We start from the raw sequence: 9,177 nt of genomic DNA, 5'->3' as shown, positions 1-9,177 counted from the left end.
TCACGGTTTAGGGGTAGAGTTCGCCAGTCGGCGAGCTGGCGAACTTAGTAACAGGGTTAGTTTTTCACTTAGATCGTTGGGGTGACGACCGGGGCCTCTCCCCGCTGGGCCTGGGGTTCGGGGATGCCGCCCGTCCTCCGGTGCCCCCATCTCCCCTTCTGCCCCTGGTGTTCCGTCCCTCCGCGTGGTGGGGTGGGCGCGGGTGCCCTCTCCGCTCCGCTGCCCGGCCCCCTCTTCGGCGCGGATGCCTGGGTGCGGTGTGTCCCCGGGGTCTGGGGTCGGGGGCTGGGGGGCTGTCGGTTGGTGGGGGTGGCGGGCGGGGGCGGCTTGGTTGGTGGGGGGGTGGTGGGGGGGTGCCGGGGTGGGGGGTGCTGGGGTGGGGAGGGTGTCTGGGGATTTGGGGACCTGGGGGCGGTTGGGGCTGGGTTGGGGTGGGTGGCGGGGGTGGGGGGGCGGGGGGAGCGGGGGTTGTGGGCCGGTGGGGTGCCTGGTGGGCCTGCAGTGCCCCGTCCTGCTGTGTTGGGTTGGGGGCGCGGGCCGCGTTGGGGTGGGGGGCGCTCCTGCTCCAGGGTTTGCTCTCCGGCCGGTGGCCCCTGCGGGGCCCGGGGGTCGTCCTTTGGCGCGGCCGCGGCCTGGGGGGCCCTGAGGTGTTGTTGGGTCTGATATTACAGATCCCCTTAGTTACTGACCGTGCACCAAGGAAAAAGGAGGCAGAAGCTGTTGCTTTGTTTTATTGCAACCGCGGCTGGGAGAGGAGAGGAGACGCGAGACCTTAACTCACGCTCGGCTCCTTCCGACTCTCTCTGTCCTCCCCCGGCCACCTCGTCGCTTTTATTACAGTTAAGTTTCAGTTTCGTTTCATACGTCATGGAAAAATACAAAACATTAGAGAAAGTTGAGCGGCGCCTCTAAACGACAGTTGATAATATAAAAACACAAAAATATATACAGGATATTCTTTAAAATACACATAATGTTAAGACTACTGTTTTAAGCAACTTCACATTCCCTCCTGTTGTGGATTTAAAAGGATATCAGTAAATACTAAAACAATTAAGTTTTCTCAGTATTACTTCATTAATAGATTCACAACATTTGAACCATTCTCAGGAAATGGCGAAAACCCTTAACTTAAAGGGAAAAATTCCATAACTCCCCCACCGCACGGTGACGAGAACCTCTTGGTCTGAGAATGGAACTGGATTTGAAGTTAGGAAAACACAATAAGATGAGGGTCACACTTTTGTGTCGGTCTCCACAGTGTCAACATAATCCTCTACGCGTAGTAAGTTATATTGATACATCTGGGCCACGAACATACGGGCGACTAATCTTTTAGACATTGGGACAATACAGCAAGAACAAATAACACATAATAAGATAAACATTATAATGATCAAAGTCCAAACAATGTCTGAAAAAGGGTCATCTTCTCCTTTGTTCTTCTTCTTTTTGACAAGAATCAGGGGGTAATCCCTTATCTGAGTTCGGTGACCTTTTTGCAGTGACTCTGGTGGATCCACGTCTCTCTCTCAGCGATTTTGAGAGCGGTGGGTGTGGTCAGGAGAACAACGAATGGGCCGTCCCAGCATGGGCTCGACCATGTTTTCCTTTTTATCACCTTCACCAACACCAGGTCACCCGGGGTCACCGTTTCCTGTGCAGGAGGAAGAGAGGTAGAGGGCAGATCATTTGCTCTTGACACAGTCCGTTCTTTAAACAAGTCACATAACCATTTAGTCAGTGGATCTGCCTCTCCTGTTTTGTCTGACCATGGCTGATTTTCCCATAAGGGGAGCACAAAGGGTCTGCCTGTTACTGCCTCAAAGGGCGTGATCCCTTGTGGGTTTGGCGTTATTCTCATGTAAGTTTTTACTAGAGATAAACACTCAGGCCATGGTTTTTTGGTTTCTTCCATGGTCTTTTTGAGTCTTAGTTTAATAGTACCGTTGGTCCGTTCAACTAAGCCTGCGCTCTGTGGGTGATATGCACAATGATTTTTTAGGGTGATCCCTAAGTGAACGGCCATATTGTCAACGATGGTATTTACAAAATGGCTACCGTTATCACTCCACAAGACTCGTGGAATGCCATGTTCTGGTATTATGTGTTTACAAATAGCTTTAGCTACTGTGAGGGCGTTTGGATGTTTTGAAGGAACAAGTTCAACCCATTTAGTTAGTGAGTCTACTAACACTAAACAGTACTTGTGCTGACCACTTTTGTGTAGTTCAATAAAGTCCATGTGTAAAACTTCAAATGGGTAGGAGCCCACTGGGCATTTCCCTCTCTGTGGTCTTAAGTTTCCCTGAGCATTGTGACGACAACACACCATACATGACCTACAAAAAGTTTTAAAATAGGTTTGTAAGCCCTGTGGTATTGTCATTGTCTGTTCTACCATAGATACCATCCCTCCTGTTGAGACATGGGACTTGCCATGACTCAATGTGGCTACTGCGTGGAACAGACTGCGGGGGATGACTGGTCGGTCTTCTTTGTGGTAGAGGCCTTCTGGGGTGAGTTCAATGTTCATCATTTTCCATAGTGTTTTTTCTTTGTCTGGAGCGTTGTTTTGCATGTCAATTAGTACTTGTTTTGGAATGTTGTTGTGTTGTTGTGTTTCTTTGTGGTTGGCGAGCATGACGATCTTTGTTTTGTCTTGGCCTGCTTGCTTGGCTGCCAAATCTGCTTTTGCATTTCCTACAGAAACTGCGTCTTTTGCTGAGGTGTGAGCTTTGCATTTGCATACCGCTATTTTGGAGGGTAGCAGTACAGCGGCCAAAAGGTCAGTGAGTAATTTGGCGTGTTGAACAGGTTTTCCTGTTGATGTTTTCATTCCTCGTCGAGCCCACATGGCGGCAAAGATGTGCAATGTCGAGTGGGCATATTGGCTGTCGGTCCAAATTGTTACTGCTTTGTCTTTGAATAATTTACATGCTTCTGTTAGCGCGATGAGTTCTGCTGCTTGTGCTGACAGATTTCCTATTAATCGTCCGCTCTTCAGTGTCTTTTGTTGTGTGACCACTGCATAGCCTGTGTTGGTGTTGCCTAGTTCATCTTTGCTTGAGGAACCATCTACAAACACTGCTTCTCCTTCTTGTAAGGGTGTGTCTAACAAATCTCTTCTTGGTTTGCAGATTTCCTCGGTGGCTTCTGTGCAACTGTGTGGTGTCCCATCTGTCTCCACTGGGAGGAGACTTGCAGGATTGAGAGTGCTGCATCTCTTGATGGTAAGATGGGGTTGGGACAACAGTACAGCTGTTAGGCCAAGATGTCTTGCTGGTGAGAGAAATGACATCTTTGTTTGAGTCAAAAGAACATCTACTGAGTGTGTTACTAGTAGAGTGGTGGGATGGAACAACACCAATTCGGCGGATGCTTGGACAGCCATTGCTGCGGCACACACTGCTTGGACACACTGGGGCAGGGCTCTGGCGACAGCATCAAGTTTCTTTGAGTAGTAGGCCACTGGTCGCATTTGTGTACCATGTTGTTGGAGTAGGACGGATGTCATGAATCCGTCTTTGCAGTCCACTGTTTGGGTAAACAGTTTCTTGTAGTCGGGTAGGCCCAAGGGGCCTGTGCTTGTGATGGTCTGTTTTATCTGATTGAACTTTTCATTAGCTATTTTCGTCCATGTGATGGGATCGGCCAGGGCGATGTCTTCTTGGTAAATTAAATCCACCAGTGGTTGCGTTATTTCGGCGAAGTCCAGAACCCATAGACGGCAAAAGTTCACTAGGCCTAGGAAGGCCATCATCTGTCTTTTGGTCTTTGGTTTGGGGGCATCAAGGATAGCTTGTTTCCGATCAGAGGTTAGTTTTCTTCCTTCTGCCGATATGATGTGACCTAAGAAAACTACTTCGGTCTGAGTCCACTGTAGTTTGGTCAGTGAGGCTTTGTTTCCTGTCTTTGCCAGGTGTTGACACAGTTTCACTGCTTCTTCTTGATTTTCTTCTTTGGTTGGACTGGCGATGAGAATGTCATCTACGTAAATCAAGATTTGAGTGGTTTCACTGTGTTCATGGAGGCTCAGACAGTTGTTGATTTCTTGAGAGAAAATGGTGGGGCTCTCTGCATAGCCTTGGGGTAGTCTCGTATAGGTGTACTTCTTTTGATTAAAGGTGAAACCAAACCAATGACGGGCAGACTCGTGCAATGGGATGGAAAAGAAGGCGTTGCTTAGATCAATTACTGTGAACCATTTCTGTTCTGGCTTCAGCGCATTGAGTAGAGTGTGGGGGTCGGGGACGCAGGGGGCTCTCTGTTTTACTGCCTGATTTACGGCTCTTAAGTCGTGGACCATTCGCCAGGTCGTGGTGTCTGCTTTCTTTACTGGAAAGATTGGAGTGTTGCAAGTTACCTTGGGGGCTTCTATGAGCACTCCAGCTTTTACCATGTTCATGATTACTGGTGTGATTCCTTCTTTGGCATCAGGTTTGAGTGGGTATTGATTGATTCGTGGGCGATAGTTTGTTCTTGGTTCAATTGTTACTTCTGTGGCTGTGGTCATTAGGCCCACATCGGTTTTTGACGCTGACCACAGCTGAGGTGGTATTTGATCCATGGCGTCTTTTAGTGCCAGGATCGTGGTTTCCTCCGGATGTCATGTACTTAGGTGGGTGCTGGGGACAAATGTTGTCACCCAGTTTAGTTTTTTCCTCCAGACCACGTTTCCTGATGACATGATGCGTTTAAATCTTCCATCTTGACATGGGGTCCACGGAAGTCGTTGTTCGGACCATGTTACATCTCTTATTTTTGATCCTATGTCCTTCCATCTCCAGCCTGTTGGTTTTGCCAGTGAAATGTGGAAGGGAATGCCAACGCCTTCATATGTGGTTAATGCATATATGTAATCTGGAAAGATTACTGTGGCTGCCATCCATCCTGCCTGTTCGTCCCAAATTAGGTCTTTTATTTGGGCCCGCATGGTTGTCAATCGGGACCATTGATCAAAGAAGTCTCTGTCCTCTTTGTTCGGGGCGAAGCGGATGGTGGAGTGAAGTGGGTACGTGGTTTGGGGCACCCAATTTGAATTTGGTAGGATTTGTTCTGGCATCTGTTGCAGATTGTTTGTTACTGATGTTGGACCTTTTTGGATCGGATCCAGACTGTAGAATGGGCGTGGTTTGTCTTTTCCTTCTAGTACTAACATCTGCATTGGTGTTTCTTGTCCTCTTTTTGTCACGACCATGCTGGAGCCTTCGACCATTAATACAAGGCTCATGGCTTTTATCAAATCTCGTCCGATGAGATTTTCAGGACAACGAGGCACGTAAACGAAAGTTTGATCTGGGTATTCTGTTCCGTCTTCATCAATAATGGTCAGTGGTTCGGTAAAGTAATGGATGGCTGGTCTACCTCCCACTCCTATGACCATTATTGTGCTTTTTGACAATTTGACACCTGTTGGTAGATCAGTGATCACGGAGGATTGTGCTCCTGAATCTACAATGAATTTCAATGTTGTAGTAAATGGCCCTAAGCCTAGTTTTCTTACTGCTGGGTCAATAGAGGACATCTGGCTAAACAGGACTGTCAGGTCAAGCACCTCGACGATCGTTCTGGTGTCATCAGGGTTTTCATCACTTGACCTTTCCTGCTCGCGTCATTCGGTTGGATCCCAGTGGTCAGATCTTGGGGTCTCAATTTTTTGTTTGGAGCGGCAATCTCGGGCGAAGTGGCCGTACTTGCCACAATTGTAGCACACATCCTGTCTGGTGGCTGGTCGGCCTCTTCCTCTTCCGCGTCCACGTCCTCTACCCCGATTGGGTTGGTTTTGGTAGTAAATTGGTCCAGAAGGTGGAGGAGAGGCATGTTGAAAAAATGTGTGCATGGCATTGAAGACTGATGATTGCGCTTTTTGTCTTTTTAGGTCTTCAGCGTGTGAGGCCCAAGCTACGAGATCATTCACCGGGGCAGTTCTCCAGGTGTGGTAATGTTTCTTGATAAAATTGACTGTACCGTCCACTAGTCCATCCAGGAATGTTGCCCGCAGTAATGTTTGGTATGTGCTTTGTGCCTCAGTGCTTTCTTCGATGCCACCATGTAGTTTCAGTACGTCTTGGAGGCGGTCCACATATTTTTGTGCGCTTTCTTCAGGTTCTTGGCGGCATTGGCGGACTTTAGTTAAATCAGGTGGTTTCTTGAACACTGCGATGGCTCTTTCTAAAAGAGTATTTAGGGCGTTGTCTAGTTCTTGGCCTGGTTGGTAGACTTGGCCTCGTTGGTTGGCTGGAGCAAAGGCTCCTTGGAATCTTCCAACTCGATGTCCTGCGGTCAGACGTAGGACGCTTAGTAATTCATTGCCATTGAGGTGATAGGATCCATGTAGTTCTCTAATTGCAGCTGCCCATTTTTCAACGTTGTCTTCAATGGGAGGAACTGATGCGCATGCAGCTACTTTTTCTTCTTCGGTCCATGGGCGATAGAGCAGCAAGGTCTGTGGATGAGCAGGTTGACCAGGATTTGGCATTCCATAAGCTGGGTTGGCTACAGCTACCATGGGATATGCTGCCACCTGCTGAATGTCTGGGTATAATTTTGTTGTTGCAGCCAGGACGTCTGCTGTTGGTTTGTTTGATCTTGTACGGCTTCCAATAGGAGGGGAGGCTCCGTCCCCAAAACTCGTGGAGGTGGAATTTGGGGAGGAGGTAGACGGGGTAGGCGGTTCCCGCTGTTGGTTGACGTTTACTTCCTCTTCTGGATCATTTTGCTGTCGCACTTCAGCCGGTGCATTTCCGTTGTCTCTTCGTCTGGCGCCGGTTTCTTCCGTTGGTCTTATCTTCATCTGATACATTTTTCTTTCTGTCTTTTCCTTTTTTCTTTTCTCACTTTCCAAAATGCTTTCTGCCCTCATTTTACACTGTTTTATCCACACTTCAACAGCACGTAGTTGTGCTTCCAATTTTTCTACATTCTTTCCCTTTTTAATCTTATCTCATAAACTCGCACAAAGTACACACCCACACACACACACACACACACACACACAAGCACACACACACAAAAACTCACACACAAACACACACACTTAGTCTTTTCTGTGGTGCACCACTTTCTAATTTAAAACCATGATTTGTGTTTTAGGCGATTATTTTTAATCGCAGTCAGTTCTGTTCTGACCTAATAAATCTTAGTTATATTGAACACAGATATTTTGGTAACCAATGAGTGGGGAGGTGTAAATTATTACGTATTTACGGCAACGTTTAATTTCCTCTACCCGGGCACCCGAAAACGACACTTTTTTTTAACAAGTTAAAAACTAGTCAATAAAAGTATTTTGGATCTCATCTAATAAAACCGTGATCCCTTTGATGCCCGGATCATGTATACCATGGGTTTTTTTTCTCTTCTTCACGGGCCAACGCCCAAGCGCTTCTCTTTTACTCCCCACTTTTCTATTTTTCTCTTACTTCTTCAGTATATTTAGTGTTCCTTTTTTCAAACTTCTGTGTAAATCGTGATAATTAAACAGCATAATACCTGTTAGTCCTCGGTGCCGGTCTGGTTCGCAGGACCCGGTGTCCGGGCGAACGGCCGAGGCCGGAGCGACGAGACCCGTCACGCAAGGGGAGACGCTGTCGACAGATTCTCGGTGTCCTCGGTTCGGCGGCAGTCGTCCGTCCAGATGCAGGTCCCAGGTTTCGGCACCAATTTAATGTTGGGTCTGATATTACAGATCCCCTTAGTTACTGACCGTGCACCAAGGAAAAAGGAGGCAGAAGCTGTTGCTTTGTTTTATTGCAACCGCGGCTGGGAGAGGAGAGGAGACGCGAGACCTTAACTCACGCTCGGCTCCTTCCGACTCTCTCTGTCCTCCCCCGGCCACCTCGTCGCTTTTATTACAGTTAAGTTTCAGTTTCGTTTCATACGTCATGGAAAAATACAAAACATTAGAGAAAGTTGAGCGGCGCCTCTAAACGACAGTTGATAATATAAAAACACAAAAATATATACAGGATATTCTTTAAAATACACATAATGTTAAGACTACTGTTTTAAGCAACTTCACAGGTGTTGCGCTTGCTCTGTCCTGGCGGGGGTCGACGGCTCCCCTCTTTGGTGGAGATTTTCATGCATGCTAGATCCACCACACCAGCATCTATCGAGACTCAGACACAATTTGTTTCTCCCTCAGGTCATTGATTCGGTGGAGGCTGGTGTCTGTGGATCTCACTCTGCTTCGTCTGTCCTTTCTACCTTTCCTCAGTTTCTCCTTTGGGCCCTTGAGGTTTCCCTGATTTGTTGGAGTTTGGATGTCTCTGGGGTTGGTGAAGGTTAGTGGCCCGGTGGGTGGTGTCTGGTCGGTGCTGGGCTTCGCTTTTCTTTCTTTTCTTTGGTCCCCCTTCGGGTCTCCTGGCGGCCCCACGACGATTTTGAAGTGGTTTAGGTTTAGGTGAACGGTATGGGAATTCTTATTTATTTATTTTATTTTTTTCTCACGCACGCACGCACGCACGCACACACACACGCACACACACACGCACGCACAAACACACATTAAAAAAAAAAAAAAAAAAAGGAGAACAATGATGATGACATTTCAAATGATCTGATCTGAGATCTCCCCAAAAAAAAAAAAAGGAAAAATACAAGCAAAGAAACCCAATTTGCGCTTCTTTCTCATCTGCTCTAACCAGAGTGATTCAGAAAACATCTCACATTGTTCTCCATCACCCGCTGACTGTGCGAAAATCACACAGTACAGTCCAGTACGTCACAAGTCAAGCTTTCACCATGACCGGAGGAAGACAGAGAAAAATTTAAGCAATTTTAACACAACCACATATTCTCTTTATTCATGAAGGAGTAAAAATGGCTGAAGGTCTGCTCAAAGGAGAACCGCATTGTTGCATACAAAGAACTACGGAAGACACCTATTGACAACCCGGACTTGATCCTTTTCACAGATGGATGTAGCGTCAAAGGCAATGATGGCCTACAATCTGTATTTTCAGTAACCCAAACCACAGAAACAGGTTTTGAAGAAGTCCAAGCAGAAAGAATTTCAGGCTCTCAGTCAGCACAAAGAGAAATTTTGGCATTGACAGCAGCATGGATATTACAGCACCATGACTGACTCCGAATTGGACAATCTAGTTAGAGCTATTAAAATTCAGATGCCTAATGCAGGATACAGGGCAGTCAGGGGAAAGCTAATGGCAA

The 9,177-nt window shown here is 47.2% G+C and overlaps 1 long non-coding RNA gene across 1 annotated transcript; it reads left to right on the top strand.

Annotated features, from left to right (window-relative positions):
• The first annotated feature begins 654 nt into the window (after positions 1-654).
• Positions 655-6,978, top strand: LOC144039158 (uncharacterized). The gene is made up of 3 exons (XR_013289374.1): positions 655-2,788; positions 3,141-3,233; positions 5,882-6,978. It is a non-coding gene; the product is annotated as an uncharacterized LOC144039158 (long non-coding RNA).
• The last annotated feature ends 2,199 nt before the right edge of the window (positions 6,979-9,177 follow it).

The sequence above is a fragment of the Vanacampus margaritifer genome, chromosome 19 (genome assembly GCF_051991255.1).
Source record: "Vanacampus margaritifer isolate UIUO_Vmar chromosome 19, RoL_Vmar_1.0, whole genome shotgun sequence".
Lineage (NCBI taxonomy): Eukaryota > Metazoa > Chordata > Actinopteri > Syngnathiformes > Syngnathidae > Vanacampus > Vanacampus margaritifer.
The sequence above is the reverse complement of the archived record's forward strand: the minus strand, read 5'-3'. Positions and strand labels throughout refer to the sequence as shown.